Raw genomic sequence first — 18,441 nt, forward strand, 5'->3', positions numbered from 1 at the left:
GCCACGAATTTTTAAAAATCAAAGCTGAAACTAGACTTAAAAAAATGTAGTTTTTTATGATTATGGTCGAAAAGTTTGGTGCCAATTGCACAACAACCGTGTATTCTTGTTCTATTCATGGTTTCTCACCACTAGATTTCATTGTGTAATACATAACTACCATTTTCACTCATGGTACACTGGAATTTGATAATCAATTGTCTAACTTTTAACTTGATTTCAAATATTTCCTATCAAACTTTCCATCATTGTTTCATGATTTCACTCAATAAGTAGTACTCGAATACTTTTCTATCGCACTGTCACACAATTAGAACTTGCAAAAAATCTTCACTGCATGTCAAAACCAATTAATTGAACCTTCAACAAGTTTGTAGCCACTGGAATGAACAATTTCACTCCGCCATTATTCCAAGAAAACTCGGGCATTGACAGTTTCAAAAAATTTCTGGTTCCAGTGATCCCAGTTCCAATTTTCAAGCAGATGATTGGAGCTGGCAGCAACCAAAGTACAAAAAAAGAGGAGTCCACAAAAAATACACGATGAATCAATAAGAAGTAGCGGAAAAAAACAGGTTTTCGAAGAAAAAAAATATTTCAGTGAAATGAGAAGATCAAAGGCCGTGCAGAAAATAAGTGCAGCTCTCGCCGTGCAGCTCTCGGCTACCAAACGAATCAAAGTTTAATCAATCTCATCGCCCTCGGAAAACTATCGAAAACGACTTTTCAACAATATAGAATACTTAGCAGAAAAGAAAGAAGCCTTTACAGTTTTAGTTGAAAACTGAAACTTTAAGGATCAAGAGGAAGCAGAATAGTGAGTTAGGTTTGGGAGTCTATCTCATAGAGTAATTTCGGATAGGGTACACCGTCTGCTCGTCACGCTATCTTATTTTCGGCCGGATAGATTCGTGCAACTTCTTAGTCTAATACTGATCCTAATCTTGCTCTTATATCTGCTAGTCTCAGGTTGTTTAACTAGTCTCTGCTAGGCTCATTAGATCTAGAGTATACTGGTTTATGGCGGCTGCTGAAGATCTCGAGGAGAGGCAACTAATTTCTAAGTTAAATTCAAATCTCTCTGGTGCTGAAATTACAAGTAACTTCAGCACTTACAAATAAGTGGGTTGTTAGTTAGATGGATTGTGATTGGTTAAACTTAAACATTTTACAGTGGCAAAATATCTAATTTATAAATAATAAAATGTAGTTTAGATCAGGTTCCACCCATCTGGGGTTTACATAGTTTTTGAGTTTTATCTCTTTTATTCTGCAATTGAAGGATGGATGATGAACGTTGGTATTTGGCGAACATCATTTTCTTATTCTTGTTCCTTGGAGAAGAGAGGTCCAGGAATTAGAACCGTCGACATAATTTCTCTTCAAGAGAAACGTTCGAGACAACTGGATTGATGGAGAGGAAGTTATCTTCTTGTCGTTCGACAACGAATGCGATCCCCAATGAAATCGTTTAGATTCCAAAATCCAAAATGCTTTGCTATGTCAGTTTTGTTTGTATTTGTGGAGAACTTGTTTTGTGTTCAGCCTCGTTTGGGAATGGCGTGAAGTCCGTGTTTGGAAGGGATGCCTTGTAACTCGGATCTGTACGTATACTTGAGCATTGAGGTGGTCATTGGTCAGGTTCAATGAAGTCCTTTTCTGCGAAGTCAAGTCGTACTTCAAATCCTTTGAGTCGTGATTATGGGCGGCATGTCGGTTGTGTTTTAGCCATTCTTTCGTTCAAATTGTGATGGGATTGTCTAGTATTTGGATGTTCGTCTTGGTTGTTGTGGATGATATATGTACTGCATATTATGATTTACATTTTATAATTTTTTGTTAATTTGGTTTTTAGTTATGATCTTAGTTAGTTGTTTTCACAAAAGCTTTTTAATTTAGTTCAGTTATTTTGAAGAGTTACTCACCCTTGAGTACCTCTTATTAAAAATAGGAGTGTGGTCACAAAGCGTGGGTGTAGCGCGGTGGGTTAGGCCGGCTATAAGCATGCTTCTAGAACGTCCTCTCTGGTGGGTTAGGCCAGGAGTGGGAGTATGATTTCGTGCTGTTTCTTTGAGGGGTCCTGTTTTATGATAACCTTTTATGTTGGTTTTTTCTGGTCTTTCTTATGTTACTTCTGGTTGTGTTTTTTTTTCAAAAATGAAGTTGTTTTTGGTTTGGGTTTGTCTTTCGACCTTTTTGTGGTTTATTATTTCTTTCTTAGACTTTGTAATAGTCTTCAAAAGAATAAATTATCCAGTTTTAAACTGAGTTAATCCGGTTTGGGTACTGTTGGTTTTCTTTTTCTTAGTCATGCTGTTATTTTATGATTTGTGGTGTTTAGTAAAGCTGCGTTAGTTAGTTTGATTTAGTGTATAACTCCATTCCAATCGGGTTAAAGGAAAGTTGGAAACTTGTTATCGTTAGCTGGAGTTGTTTTTATTGAAAACTCGAAACATAAAATCATTGTTTTAAACAATTCTTCGCGGGCGAGCTGTGCGAGTGTGGATAGAATTCTTGTGCGAATGAGTTGAAACATAGAAAAGGTTAGTACTGTTTTCTCATTTTATTGAATTTATTGCTTGAGAATTTGAATTGTACTGCATTTGGGGAAACTTTAAGTTATAAATTTTCATCCTATTTAATTTTACTGCTTCTTGGGGAAATAATTTATAGATTAATTTACTACATTGGCTATTAATTTTACTACATTTTTCATTGCGAAAAGTTTAGTAAGGTAAAATAGTTTTAGTAAATAAGTTTTAGCAAAAGAGATTAATAGTTTTTTATTATACATCAACAAATTTGTATTTTTATTTTTCTTTTCTGTGTTTTGTAGATGATGATGGTGAGAAGACTAAAAGAAAAGTTTAAATGTTTATAAAAAATGGTTAGTACAATTTGAATTTTTTAATTGAATATATTGTAATTATACTTTCCTTAGTCGTCGGCGAAAAATCCATGGGGTAAGATTTCTTGAATTAATTCGGATGTTGTTAATAATTTAGTTAGTATGCGAATGACATTTTTTGTTTGTAACAGTGGCTAAAGCAATGGAAGTGCGTTGATGGTGTTTAGTTCTTTGGTGCGTACTGCGAACTCATGTGGTGTGTTTTGGATTAGGTTGTAAAGTTTGTGATTATATTTAGTATTGTGAATAAACTCTAATATGGGTATTTCAATAGGTTGGATGAATTCATGCGGGATGATGAAGGGTCTTGATTCTTCGGCTTGGAAGGTCTTTGTGATGGGACGGAATATATACATTTGGGTAATGGGATCGTAGTTACGGAGAATGCCGTGGAGGTTAGTATTTTTTATGCAATATGTGAAATTGAGAACAAATGGTGATGTGTATTTTGAGTTGATAAACTGATAAAGATGATGGGGTTGTCGTGATGGTGTGTGTAAATAAAATGTTTATGTATAAAACGATAATAAGTGTATGTATGGGTTTGTTTAGTACGTAACATGATGTCAGGTGAACAGTGCAAAACTCGTTCCTGTGGTGAAAGAAAGTGAAAGGTTAGTGAAAATAATTGAAATTTATCATAGAAACTTTTGTATGCTTGGGTGTCAATGAGTGCTTCAGAAATTATATGATCATGCTTTTTATCAATTATATTAAGTGTGAAAAGGTATGGTGTTAGGAAAAAAAAATTTCTGTTAGTTGCGGGTTTGCAAAGCGGTCGTCATCTAAAAATTGATCTTTGTTAGGGCGTATGATGTTGTGATTGTAATATTCGATTGTGAAATCATTAGCTCGGGGTGCAGTGAATGTTTTTAGTAACTTTTTAAATCCTACATACGTAAATTGTCGAGTTGTTAGTGGTGTTGTGAGTTTGTACAGTAGATTTTTGCTTTTTTCATTATCTTCATGTGTATTCTTAAGTGGTATAGAAAGAGGGTTAGTATAGCGATAATAGGCGGTCCAAGGGAGTGTTGGCATTAAAACGTGCTCATTAACAAAATTTCTTGTGTCATTAGTAGTGATGGTAGATGTATTTAAGGTGTATTGTGGAAATGAGGGTAAGTCGATATTAAGGTAGTTCCTTGTATTTGTGTGATCTGGGTGATTTATATACTCTTTAGCTGTTCCGGGCTTAACTGTGAAGGGGTGATTTGGGAATTTTCGTTTGAAAGTGCGGTAAGCTCGGTTAGTACTAGTGGATGTTTCAGTTGATGTGGATGATTGGGCTAATGATGGGGTATAACCTGATAGCGGTGTAGGCGTTGGCGGACTTGATGATGTTGCTGTGGATGACAAGTGGTGAATGGTAAGAGTGTGTGGGTATGTTAATTGTTGTTGTAGTCTGATAATATTATCTAGCTCTTCGGAGATTTGGACAGTATCTGGGGAGTTATTATTGGATCTTTCAGAAGTGAATGGGGAATAGGTTGGGGTTTCTTTGGAAGCATAAGAGGGATTTGAAAGGGATGGTTGTGGTTGACTGGTTTTGATAGGTTGAAAGAGGGGTTGTAAAACAACTGAGGGGTTGGTCTGGGTATGGGTAGAGGGAGATGGTTCGGAGTTGGCAAATTCGTCGGGAGTTTCGATGTCGGAGTTGTTAAATTGTGAGTTAGTATGAAAAACTGAAATATCTGAATTAGTGTCTGAATTTGTGCTTGGTGGTATATTAATGACTGGGAAATCGGGTGGCGGGAAAGCGAAAAGTGGAATAACTGGGATGGTGTTTTGGAGGTTGACTGGGTGGGAATTTGAGCGATGAAGGGCTCCAATTAGTCGGCTCCTCGTGGGCTAAAAAAATGATTATGTTGAGACTGAAAAGTGGTTGTATGGGGCTGTTAAATAATTTGTTTTTGTTCATATGTATTATCATTTTGTGAATGATTTGTCGTTATGTGTTGAATGGGGCTTTGTGTTGTATTTTGTCTGAAATTCGGGTTATTTGTGATTGCTAAGTTTTTTTAAAATTTCGGGGAACTAATGATAGTGGGTGATTTTGTGGTAGGGTTGGTATTTGTGGTGCCGTAGGTGCTGTGTCTACATTATTATGTTCTTCGTCTTATGTATTTGGTGATGGGGCTAATTTTGTGTTATAATCTTTGATTTGTGCGTCTAAAAGTATTTTATTTATTGATGATGAAAATATTCCAAAAAATCCTGCAAATAATATGCGTTCTATGCTTGCTTGGCGGTTTACTTGAGTGTGTATAGCACATGTATTATAGATTCTTTTTACAGTGCTGATTTAAATTATCCGGACAAAGCGAACAAAACTTGACTTTTCAAACGCGTTTTTCTCAAATTGGGTTAAAATTAGACAAAAAGTGAAGAGAACAAAAGTTGCTTAGAATTTCACCAGAATTAATATGGTGCTATTTTTTCTCCGAAATTCTCAACAAAAATTTTACCCCAAAAATGGGTTATTTTGGCATTTTTCAATTAATCAAGAATTACGCTGAAACTACTTTGTTAATTGATAAAAAAAACTATATCACAGGAAGCCTCTTACGCAGTTCAACAAAGTCTAAGAAGGGTTAAATCTCCAAAAACCAGTATAAGAGAAAAAGTTTTCACTTGATAGTCAATAAATGTGATTTTTAATATATAAAACCCAGAATTTTTGTTTAAAAATAAATTTTAAACAACTTGCGCAAATTTTTGAAGATTTAACTCTTCTTAGACTTTGTTGAGCTGCGTAAGAGGCTTCCTGTGATATAGTTTTCTCATCAATTAACAAAGTAGTTTCAGCGTAATTCTTGATTTATTGAAAAAAGCCAAATTGACCCATTTTTGGAGTAAAATTTTTGTTGAGAATTTCGGAGAAAAAACAGCACCATATTAATTCTGGTGAAATTCTAAGCAACTTTTGTATCTTCACTTTTTGTCTAATTTTAACCTAATTTGAGAAAAACGCGTTTGAAAATTCAAATTTTGTTCGTTTTGTCCGGATAATTTATATCAGCACTGTAGTAGTGAGAAAAGAAATCCAATAAATTTAAATATAGCCTATAAAATTCTCAATTTTTCTAAGATTTAGTATGGCCATCCTAGAAAGGCGAGAATTTTGTTTTTCAGTGGTACAAAACTAAAAATATTTATTGGTGAAATATCTTGGGGTCTGTATTTTTCGCCGTTTAGGTATATGTAATCTTTAATATCCTTAAAATATCCACTGTAATCTTGTGTGTAGATGTCTGCAAATCCTGCGGTTTCGGCAAGTTTTCTTAAATTTTGGTCTATTGATTGTCGTTGTATTGTGTCCATTTGTGTTAATAGTTCTTGAAATTGTTGTGTTCTAATGTGATGTTTTATATCAGAATTGGAGTACATTCCAATTGATTGTAAATCAATGTTTGGGTTACGAGAGATAGCTCGAATACTTTCTGGTGAAAATTTTTTCAGTGGTTGCATTAGTGTAGGATATGGTGTGAGTAGATAGTATTTATCTTCGTCAGGGTTTAATTGTACGACATTGTGGCTATTTTCTGATCCACATTGGACTGCGGTATCCCAAAAATATGTATATCTTGAAAGTGTATCGACAAAATGTACTTTATTTTTGTAGAATATGGGGATTCTTTTATAACAACGTTTATCTTCAAAAACATATATAGGTGATACTTTTTTAGTGCAAGTATAAAACAATATTATGTTTCCTTTGTAATCAAGAAAGTTTGATCTTTTTCCTGATAATAAATATCCTGCTTAGGGTATTTTTAAAACTGCTAGTGCTAGTGATTGTAAAATTTGGGTTCTTTCTAATTCGCATAATTGATGAAGTGTTTCTAATTCGGATAGTGACATTTCTTGAAAAATTCTACTAATTTTGTAGTCTAATTTCATGTCTAAGTGAATATCGTAATGTATGTTTCCAAAGTAGGTGTTATTCATAAGTGATAATTCTTGTAAAGGTGTACTTTTACTATCGAGTGGTGTTTGTTTTCCACCAGGTTGACCATTACTTTTATAAAAGTTCACTGGGACGTAGGATGTGCCTTCGTTTTTATAGTGACCGGTTGCATATGGGTCAAATTTAACTTTTCCAGTGGTCATGTCGAAACCTTGGTCGTATTCGACAAGTATTTCTGAGTATTGCGTTTTGTGGAGTGGGTTTGCATATTTACAAGCGAATTCTGTTTCTTGATATATTTGAAAACGTGTTAATTTATTTTCTATATCGTGTGAGTTTTTGAAATTATAGCTTCGTTTGTGAGATGGGTTGACTTGATCGTATGGGATTGATTCGATGGAATATTTTTCATGAAATTTTTTCATTCGAGCGTGTATTTTTGCTACTTGAAATGTTGTGCATGTATCTTCGGGAAACCAAACAATTACTGCTTGGGTCCTAGTTGTGGGGTCACAAAAACCTTGATCGTTTTTACAAGGTAATCTAAATCCTTGATAAATCATTGTGTTATCTCATAAATCTCGTAAAAGTTGTACTTTTTCTAATTGTAATTTCCAATCAAAAAACATTATTTCTTGATATCCTTTATTTTTTGTGTCTGCTTTGCAGTTTGAAAGATTATTTATGCCAATGTGTGGTATCCAATGTTTATCATGTATGTCATAAGTTAATCGTCCGTGTGCGCCATTACATGGGTATTTTTCGTCTAATTGAATATGTCCTTGATATCTTTCAGTTTCTGCCTGGTGTACAGAATGGGCAAAGACTTGAAAGTTTACTTTTTTTCTGTCTGAGTGTTTGTTTCTTGTTATGTTTAATCTGCGTAATTTGTTTTTACAATCGTCAGGGCTGAGATGTAAAAGTCTTTCTATATTGCTTTGATAAAATGATTCGTGATCTAATCTGTTTTTATTTCCGTTAGAAACTTGTGAACAATGTACTTTCTTTTCGGAAAGTGTTGCTGTAAATTTATATCCTGTAATTGTCGTTGCTCGGGCTTTTGAGTACAATGTTGCCATTACATTTGTAGTTTCTATAGCTTGTGGTTCTGTTTCGCATTGTGTTACTTGATTTATTGCGTACTTGTGTAGTGTTTTTTGTTCATTTTCTTCACAGTTAATCTGTTACTAATAAATCCTGGGGTCCTGTGCGAGGAGATGGATTTGGATTTTGTTCGGAAAAAAATTAGAAAAAAGATGTGTTGAAATGTTAATATCTTTAAAATATACATGTGTACGATAATCCGGAATACCGTACATGTATCCAATGTTACGAAATGTTATGTATCCAATTGTATTTTTTGTATATCTGTCGTATTTATAAATGACTTCAGTCGTTAAAAATAGTGGCGGTAGTGATTGAGCTGTTATATTAGGTGGACTTAACGGGTAGGGGTGTTGTGCAATATTATTAAGTTTGACTGTGATTTCAAACTTTAATTGAAGACTGTTTTGATGTAATATTTGAACGTTATGTTCTCGGATATCTTCGTGGATATCTTGTCTATATTGTAATCTATCAAGTACCCAACTGTATATTCGGTGGCTTTCGTTATGTTGTCTGAATAGTGGCGGAGGTGCTACGAAAGTATTCTAATCTAATCGTAGGGGTATACTTGTTGATTGTTCTCTATATCGAGCGTCAAGATTATATGGAGAATTTAAAGGGAAAAATGATGGCAATATTTGACTTATTGATGGTGTTGAGGGGAGTGATAATGTATCTGGTAAGGATGATAGTGTTGTATCTAATGAAGTATCTATTGGGTCGTTACTAAATTTGGTTCTCCTTGCGGATAAAGTTGTGTTGCCCAATAAGGTAGTCGTTCGGTGGTGTAATGGGGGGTTAAAAGGATATTCACGTAATTGTGTGGATGTTGGTATTGATCCTAGATAATCTGAGGGAATATTAGGTGTAGTTTGCTGTGATGTAAGTGTAGGGGTGTCTGGTATTGTTATACTAGAGGTTTCTGAACTTGTTGGTGTTGGTGATTGAGGAATGCTAAAAGTAACTCTGGGGGTTTGAAAATTTCTATTTCGTCTTGGGTGTATAATTTTTCTGTTGAATTCAACTGTATTTTGGTTTTGACTAATGTGTCTGATTCGGTTTAAATCTTGTTGTAATGTAGGGTACAAGTTATATGTTGGTTCACTTAGTGATGCTTGTCGTTGAACTGGTTCTAGTGGTTCAGATAAGCGGGCGTGTCGTTCAAAGGTATATGGATTGTCTTGAAATGAAATACGTGTGGATGTTTGAGGGTTTTGGGTAGTTGTAGGTGTTGTTGGGTTTTCTTGGGGAGGTGTCGGTGAAGACTGTGTTGGTGATGGTTGGTTAGCAATTTTGGAAAGAGTTTGATGTATAGAATATTTTTAGTGGGAAGATTTATGTTTATTGTAATATTCTTCGATGAAAAGGATTAAAAGGATTGTTGCTAGGGCAAATGTGACAATTGCCTTCTTTATACATTTGCATATTGTCATAATTAGGGATATTAAAAATGTGGTGAAAATTTTGAATAGTAAAAAAATATCTGTTCTAGAAAAAGATTTATGAAGAAGTTTAAGATTAAGTTTTTAAGAGTGGCAACTGTTGAGGAGAAAAGCATTTAAGAAATGATTCGTTCGTCGACAATTTTTTGATTTTCTGGGGCGAAATTCAAGTGTGGTTGGATTATTTATTGATTTTTTGACAAGTGGGTTGAGCTACTTGAAAAATTGTTGGGGCTTATTTTATGGTGCTCGGGAGGTCTTCTTTACTTTATTTTTATTTTGTGGGTATTCTGGGATAATTTTGAAATATTTGTACTTTAGGCTAAATGATCATGGTCTTTTTCTTCTTTGGGCTAATTTGCCATTTTTGGTTGGAGGGTTTTTGAGGTCTAAGTTGGGAAAATATTGTTGATCTTTACATAATTAGATAGGGAAGGGTTGTAATATTATCGTGATATTTATTTTAGTAATATTATCGTGATATTTATTTTAGTTATAGATATGCCTGGAGATTAATATCGGTCGGCTAGTAGGTTGGTGTTAGAGATACTAAAGGTGACTGCTTTAAGCGAATTCTATGGGCTGAATTTGAACTAGATTTGTTGCGTATGTTTCAGCATGTTATTTTGAAAATATGAAAGCTTAAAATGATTGAGAAGTTTAATGATTAATGGATTTTTGAAAAAGTTTTAAGTTTATTTTTGAAATTCTGTTTTGAAATTAATTTTTGTTTATAATTTTTTCGTGGTTGATTTCTAAGTCGTGATGATTCTCTATGTTCGGATTTTTCTTTTTGTTCTTGTGGCAAGATTTTTTCTATTAATTTCCTATTTTTTCTTTCTTTTTCAGATTTAATTTGATTTCGTGTGTTTATGCTTTTATGAATTGTGTTTTCTTTTTGACTTTGTCTATCAAGATTGTCATTATTTTCATTTGTTTCTTGTTCTATTTGTGTATTATTTTCAACAACTTTTAAACCGGTGAAAGAATATAACTGGGTTAATTCGCGTAAAGCGTCTTCTTTCGGGTAGTAGGGTAAAAAATTGTTACGATGTTGAACAATTTCTTTTTAGTTGAATCTGTGAGTTTATATGTGACTTCAGTGGGTTTAGAAATTATTTGGTATGGCCCTTTTCGAAGTGGTTGTAATTTTTTAGGAATTCTTTTTTGGGTTTGAAAATTTGGTATTAAAACAAATATTCCGATTTTTAAGTCTGTGGCTGGCATAAAACGTGAATTAATTTGAATGTTAATGTTTTGCCTTTGTAACAATTTCTTTGTTACTTTTTGGTAGATTTCGTTGTGTTTTTTTATCTCTATTCAAAATCCATTCGGTATGTGTACCAGAGGCTAATTTGAGAATTTGAGGGTGATGAAAGTGATCTTCATCGTGTGTATGTAATGGCAGATTATAGCATATTGATTCTTTGTTTGGTTTGCAATAAACTTGTGCGTTTTTGTGGGCATTTGCTGTGAACATAATTGGTTTTCTTGGTTTTTGGTTAAAAACCATTTCATATGGTGACATTCCTAAGGTTGTCGTTATTTGCGAATTATATGATTAGGGAAATAATTTTACATCTGCTGACCATTCTGTGTATCGTGTATCATTTCCATTAATGATACATCTAAGGTATTCTTGTAATGAACGGTTCATACCTTCGACTAATCCTTTTGTCCAAGGTGCATGAGATGTACGTGGTTTGTGCTTTATGTTGTATAAATGACATAGTGTGATGATTTCGTTATTAATAAATTCTGTACCATTGTCTGTTACTAAAATTTCGTGTAGTCCAAATTTAGCTATCCAGTTTTCGTAAAGTGTTGTGTAAGTGTAATAAGCATTACAGTGTGGTACTGGGTTGAGTGCTACATAGTGCATGAATGCATCAACAATAACCATAATGATATTATTTAATCATTGCATAATACTTTTATCCAAATTGGGGCGTTTAGAAAGTAAAAATTTTGTGTGAAATTTGAGTATGTTTTTTCTGATTCGGAGTGTCCTTTTGTATTTTGTGTATGAAAAATGTTGAATGCTATTAATATCATACTTAAGGGGAGACAGGGGACTCTAGAATCATCGAATTGATATTCTAAAAGTTCTGTATTTTCATTTAATGATGTATTATTAAATTTGCGAAAATATCTGAGGAGTGTTTTGTTTCCTAAAATTGTTGTATCGGCTTTTACTGGTTTTGTTTTGTAATTGTGCCATGATTTTAGTTGTCTAATTACTGGGTCAAGATTTTGATATCATTTTAATAGTTCAAGTGTAATTTTTTCTGTTGGTGGGAGAAAAATATTGTTAATTTCTAGTTTTGATAGTGGGATTGTGTCAAGAGGGTCATGGAGATTAAATACTTGATTTATCGTGTATTTTAAATTATTTGTTTGTGGTCCTGATAAATTTATTTTATCGGTTAAGTTTTCTTTTTCAAATAATGGGAAAAGGTCTTTTTTATGTGGTTGTTGTTTTACTTTCTTTTGTTGAGTGTTATTTTTGATCCAATGTGAGTATGGAATTGGTTTAAACGTAGATGTATCTAATAGATCTACTTCATAGTGATTATTTTGGCAATCTAGATAGAGTGGGAAATGTTGTGAGTTACTTATTTGTGATTGATCAATGTCGGTTTTTACTGCATATTTGCATTCTAATCTGGGTGATATTTCGTCTTTTGCGAGATAGAATTTGATATTTTTTGGTATTTCAACTGTAGTTTTTCGGGTGGTGTATTTCTACTTAATGTATCTGGTAATGCAAAGTTTTTCCTGCTGTCCAAACTATATGTAAGTTTGGGAATTTCATTAAAATTAGTTGAAATCTATAAACTCTATGATTTGGATTTGATTTTTGGGTCAAAAGAAAGATAATTGGTTTATCATCTGTAAATAAAAGTGTTGGGTGTTTTGATCCAAGTATCAGAAATTCATATTCTGTAAGAGAGTATGTTATAGCGGTACATTCTCTCATTAGGGTGGAGAGTCTTAACTCAGCATGTGTAAATAATCGTGAATTTGCTGATATGAGATTCATTTTGTTTGTTCCACTATGTGATTGTAATAGTGCTGCGCCGATGCCAAAATTTGAAGCATCGCACATTGCATAAAATGGTTGATTTGGATCTGGAATGGTGTTTGAAATTTGTTCTGTTAAACAAATTTTTAATTTCGTCAAATCGTGTTTGGTGTTCAGTGGTCCATTCAAAATTATTTTGTTGTCTAAGGATGTTATAGAAAGGTCTTAAGTATAGTTGCATTTTGTAAACATATTTACTTAAGAAATTCAACATTCCAAGGAATTCTTGGATTTTCTTTTTTTTCGTTGGTGGTTGGAGTTTTTGAATTGCATCGATGCGTGATTTTAATGGAGTGATAGTATTTCGATAGAGTTCAATATTATGTCTTAAGAATTTTACGCGTGTTAAGAAAAAATGTGATTTATCTGGGGCTGCTTTCAGATTTTCGTTGTGGAGTATTTTGTGGTATTGTTCTAAAACTGTAAACATTTCGTCTTTAGTTTGTGATTGCATAAAAACATCGTCTAAATAGGAAATTAAATTTTTCTTGAGTATTAGTGGTCTAAAATATTTACTCATAAAAGCTGAAAAAGCTGCTGGTCCTATGGAAATTCCATAGAATAAGCGATTAAATTCATATTGTTGATTTCGAATAACAAATTGTGTTAAGCGTCGGGATTGTTCATCTAGTGGCATTTGGTTGTATGCACTATTCATATCTGCGGTTGTTAAGTATTTTCTATTTATCTTTGTTAAGATAACTTGTATTGGTTCAATAGGCCAATTGCATTTTGATTCATCAATTAGTGAATTGAGATATCTAGCGTCTAAAACTAATTTTAATGATTCACCTTTTGCTAGAATGATAACAGGGTTGATGAAGGTGTTACCTTTTGATTGTTCTTCCTTGTTTACTGGTGATAAGATTTCGCATTGTTCTAAAATACTTAGTAATCGATTGACTTTATCGTGTAAGTGGATTGGTACTTTACTTGCTCTTTGTTTTTTGAAAACTGCGTCAGGTTTTAATGGAAGATGTAGGGATGAAGTAACTTTTCCAACGTCAAATTTTGATGTTGCATAAACTGATGAATTTTTTATTAATTGTTTGGCTAATTTATCAAATTCATCTTGTGTTATTTGTGAATGTTGAAAATTAAACATTGTTAAAAACTTTTGTTGTTCTTTAGTATACTTTGTTCAATTGAATGTTGGTTTGAAATATGGAATTTTTGTGAAATAATCTGTATTTTTTTGTTCATTGCTTATTATATTTTTTATGGACAATTCTTCATCAAGAATTGTTGATTGACAAATGTCTAATGACTGTAATATATTATTCACTCCTATGTTATTTCTTTGACAGGTGAGGTTGTGGCGTTTGTTTCACAATATCCTAAAAGTCCTAAGGATAGTGTTATTCTATTCGGTGTATTATTATACACGTGTAGTGGAATAATATCAGAATTTGTGTTTTTTTCATATTTTATTGATGATATTGTTGTTTTAAAGAATTTGTGAATTGGTCGAAATTCGAAATCTGACATAAAAAATTTTTGTTTGTTTTGACTTTTGTCATATTGATGAACTTGTTTTATTGAAAAGTTATTTATGGTTCCTGATAGTGGTTTCGAGTGTTTTCGTTCTTGGTTATAAATAGGGTAGATTTTTGAGAAGAATGGTGGTTGTTTGTTCAATCTTTGAAAAAATGTTAAAGCTGTGTTTTTCATTCTTGTATATTTGTCTTTTTTATGGAGTTTACTGTTTAAGATATTTATTGTGGGTATATATTTAGTGATAAATGGTATTCCAATGATATTATGTTGAATATCAGTGATGTGGAATGTTTGTTTGAATGGTTTATTTAAAATTTTGTATTGTTCCATTGTTCTTGTGGGAACAAGGGATAGTTGAATTTTTCCATAATTTACTAATGTTGATCCTTGTGCTGTTGCTAGTTTACTAGATGTTTCGAGCAGTTGTAAATTTGGATGTAGTGTTCTAATTTCATTCTATGTAGGGATGTTAATGATATTTGATTCTGCTCCTGAGTCGATTAAAAAATCAAATTCAAGGTCTGGTGGTTGAAATTCTCTACTTTTGGGCTTTCTAAGAAAAATAGAATTGTCCAAATTTTTTTCTCTTGGTTGTTCTTTTTGGATGTTTTGATAAATATGATTTGTAATTGAGCATTGTGTTTCATCTTTTTTATCAGGTTTAGTTACAGTGTTGATTTGTTTGCTTCTTGATTGACTCGTGAATTATTATTAGTTGGTTCTATATAATAATTATTTAAATGTTCCATTTGGTTTTTATATATATTTGAGCTGAAGGGTTGTTCGTATATGATAGGTTCACAGTCATTTTCGACTGTTATCATATTTACTGTTATTGTATTATCTGTATCACTTTCAGTATCTGTTGATTCACAATTTATGTGATTTAATTGTAAATCATTACTTTCCGTATTATCAATGCCTGGGGGGTCTGAAGTTGTTTCTTCGTTTGATTGTACTTGATTTTTTTGTCGTTGATGCTTTGGTGTGTTACTTCTATATCGATATTGTGAATCGGGGTAACGGTTATTATTCCTATCAGGTGATTGGGAATAATTTCTATATCTATTGTAATAACTTGAGTTTCGGTTTCGTGAATTATTTTGTGATCTATTTTGATAGTTGTCATTTGATCTCTGGTAGTTTGATCTATTGTTTGAATTATTTCGTGATCGATTGTTTGGGTAATTCTGATTTCGATTATTTGAGTAACTTCTATTTCTATTGTTTGAATAGTTTTTATTTCTGTTGTATGATGAGTTTCGTGATCTGTCATTGGAATAGTGTCTATTCCTTGAGTTTGATTGGGAACTTGATCGAACAAATTGTGTTGTGTTTGAAGCTGATCGTGGAAGTTATTTCGACTATTCGATCGGCTATATCTGTTTTATGAGAAATTTCGTGAATTTTTTTGTTCAGGTGATCTACCTCTATAACTAGAGTTATATGGTGATTGATTTCTAGAATAATTTGGATTGCTTGGAAGTTGTTTTCCAGAGCTATTATTACTGGGTATATTTTTGTTTGGTAGGTTTTGATTTTTTTTCATATTTTGATAGAATGACTTATTTGGTTCTTTGTGCTTTTATGGTTTATTCTGATTGTCTTGTTGTTTTTGTCTACATGCGGAAGTACTGTGTCCGTATCGTCGGCAATAATTACACCATTTTTTGAAAGATGGTTTACCTTTAAAATTTGGGGTATTTTCATAAATGTTTACAATTTCAGTGATCTTTTCAGATAGGTCTATATCTGGTTGTTGTATATTATTTATATTTGTAGTATTTGTTTCAATGTGATTAACATACTGTAGTTTTAGATTTTCCGTTTCTTCAATTTTCATTGTGATTTCTGCTTGTTCTAGTTTATCTAATAGTTTTCTAAAATCTAAATCTGGTTTTCGAATTGAGAAAGGATGAGATACTCTTTTCTTTATTGCTATTTTTCTTAGTTGAGGTTTTAAGGTCATCATTAAAATTTCTGTCATTTTTGTGTTCTTGTAATCATGTGTATTAGGTGAATATGCTTTTCGAACTAGTGTTTCGATTCTAACTGCTAATTGTTTAATTGTTTCATTTGGTAATCTGCGAATTTCATTGCACAAAACTCTTTGTTGTTGCTTGTTTCTTTCAGAATCAAACATTTTTGAAAATGCTTGTGTGAATTTTTTCCAATCTGATTTTATATCTATAGGTAGTACTGAAAACCATTTTTGGGCTGCGCCATCTAGTGTTGTTTGTATTAACGCGATGCGTCTGTGTATCCAATTTTGATGAAGTGGTGTGTTAATTGGTTCAGGTCCTTTATTCAAGATTAAATTAGCTAAGACTGCATTTAGATAATCTTCCACTGAGTATTCAGGGTCTGTTCCTGTGAATACCACTAATGGTTTATTGGATGTTATTGATAATGCTCCCATAAGATATGGGTTCATCGTCATTTGTAGTGATTCTGCGGCATTTGGTATTTGTGAGAAGTTTGTAAGTTGATTTTTTGTAAGTAATATGGTAATGGCATTTCATTTTGCAGTTGATTTGGTTGGTAGGAATGCATTGTCATTGGGTTTTGTGATTGTATAGGTTGAAAAGATTGTGTTTTAATTGAGTTTGGTATATGCGTTGGTTGTTGATTCTGTATATCTGTTTGATTTTGTGGATAAATTTTCATATTTTGGGATGGTTGAGATTGTCGCGGTCTTTGTGTGCGATGTTCTTGTGTATATGGTGCAAAAATATCTGGTTGATGATAAATAATTCGTATAATGGATTACCAGACATCGGTCTGAATGTCTGGTAATCCATATGTGAATACTTAGGGGCAACCGAGGGTTTAACGGTTGATCGTAGGGTTAGTTGTGGTAGTGTTGTATTTGTATTTCTTGGTGTTGTAAGATTCGGATGTATTGGTGAAATACTTTGTTGTGTAGTTGTTGCTGTTGTATGTACTATTTCTTCATTTATGAAGTGTGATGGTGTTTGAATATCTTGCTGTGTAAGATTTCTAGTTCGATTGAGGTTTTCATGATGTATGACTGTTGAGTTTAAACTGTTGTTTTGTGTGTCAGGTAGACATGTATTATAACTTAAAGGTGTTGCATCAATCGTTAATGGTATTATTTTTACGTAATCTGGGTGAATAGATATTGTATTTATTGCTTGACTGGAGACGTCAACTGGGATGTTTAGGAATATTGGGTGAGACCATTCAGGGTCCCAAACGTAATCTGATTGTTCTGAAATGACAGTGTCGTCATTGGTGCTTTGAGGTCTAAAGTTTTTTCTTGCTTGTTCAATTAAATCGATGTTTTGTGTAAAATAATCAATTATGAACCTGCTAGTATTTTTTGTAAATCATGTTTAGTGTTTTGTGAAACATCATTATTGGTAAAGTTTTCGCGAATTGCGTTTAAAAATGTTGAAAATGCGGCAATTTTGGTTCTTATTTTAGTGTGTTTTGACGTTTGGGGTGGTGATGTACTTTGAATTTCTGTTCTTTCGAGTATAGATAAATAAGTATATATTATTGCAAAGACTTCATTGGTGAATATCAAATTTGCTCTCTGTGAGTTATGATATTGTATGCTTTTGATGTATTCTGTGAATACATTAGAAAATTCTAAATCAATATCGTCTGTTTGAATAATATATTTATTATATGGTCTTGGTGTACAGATTTCTATAGTATAGATTCCATATTGTTGTGTCAGGTTACATATTTTTTTAAAATAATGTTCTACAGTTTGTCTTTTGATTTTTACATCTGTAAATTCTGTTTTACATGGACTGTTACCTGGTTCAAACAAATTTATAAGTAAATTTTTGCCAAAAATCGTGTTTGTCCTCTATCATTTAGTGAATTTATAATTGTATAGATATACTGGTTTGTGTTTATATTTCTTTTTTATTCTGTTTTTTCCTTTTTTCGATGAAATTGAAGTTGTTTCTGAATCGGAAAAATAGACTGGATCCTGGATTGCATAAGTTTTCTTTATTGTGTCTTCTATTTTGTATAGTGCATCTAGACTACTGACTTCTGATTCGGAGAATGCATTTCTGTGTTTTGAAAATCTTTTTCGTGTTATATGTCTTTGTTTACTTATAATTGTTTTTTTTAGTGTTTGTCTTTTTGTGTGAATATATTCAACTGTTTGTGTATGCGGGGTTATTACAAAATCTTATTTATGGTTTTCTATTTCACAGTTGTCTATTACGATTGTCTTTTATTTCCTAGGTTTTTCAATGACATAAGGCTTAGGATGACGGATGCAAAAGGTTGTTAAATGATTTCTATTTTCTTAGACTGTTAGTTCTTACGATTTTTTGGTTAGCTTAACCTGGGTCTTTTTGTTCAGGGTTGGAGAGAAAAGTATATCGATTCCGAAGAATGACTTTATTTTCTCGTGGCTAGTATAAGCTAAGGTGTTAACTTACTTAATCTTACTTAGGAGTAGTGATTGTGTTCAAGGGTTGGAGAATAGTAAATCGATCCACAAGGT

The sequence above is a fragment of the Symsagittifera roscoffensis genome, chromosome 8 (assembly GCF_963678635.1).
Source record: "Symsagittifera roscoffensis chromosome 8, txSymRosc1.1, whole genome shotgun sequence".
Classification (NCBI taxonomy): Eukaryota; Metazoa; Xenacoelomorpha; order Acoela; family Convolutidae; genus Symsagittifera; species Symsagittifera roscoffensis.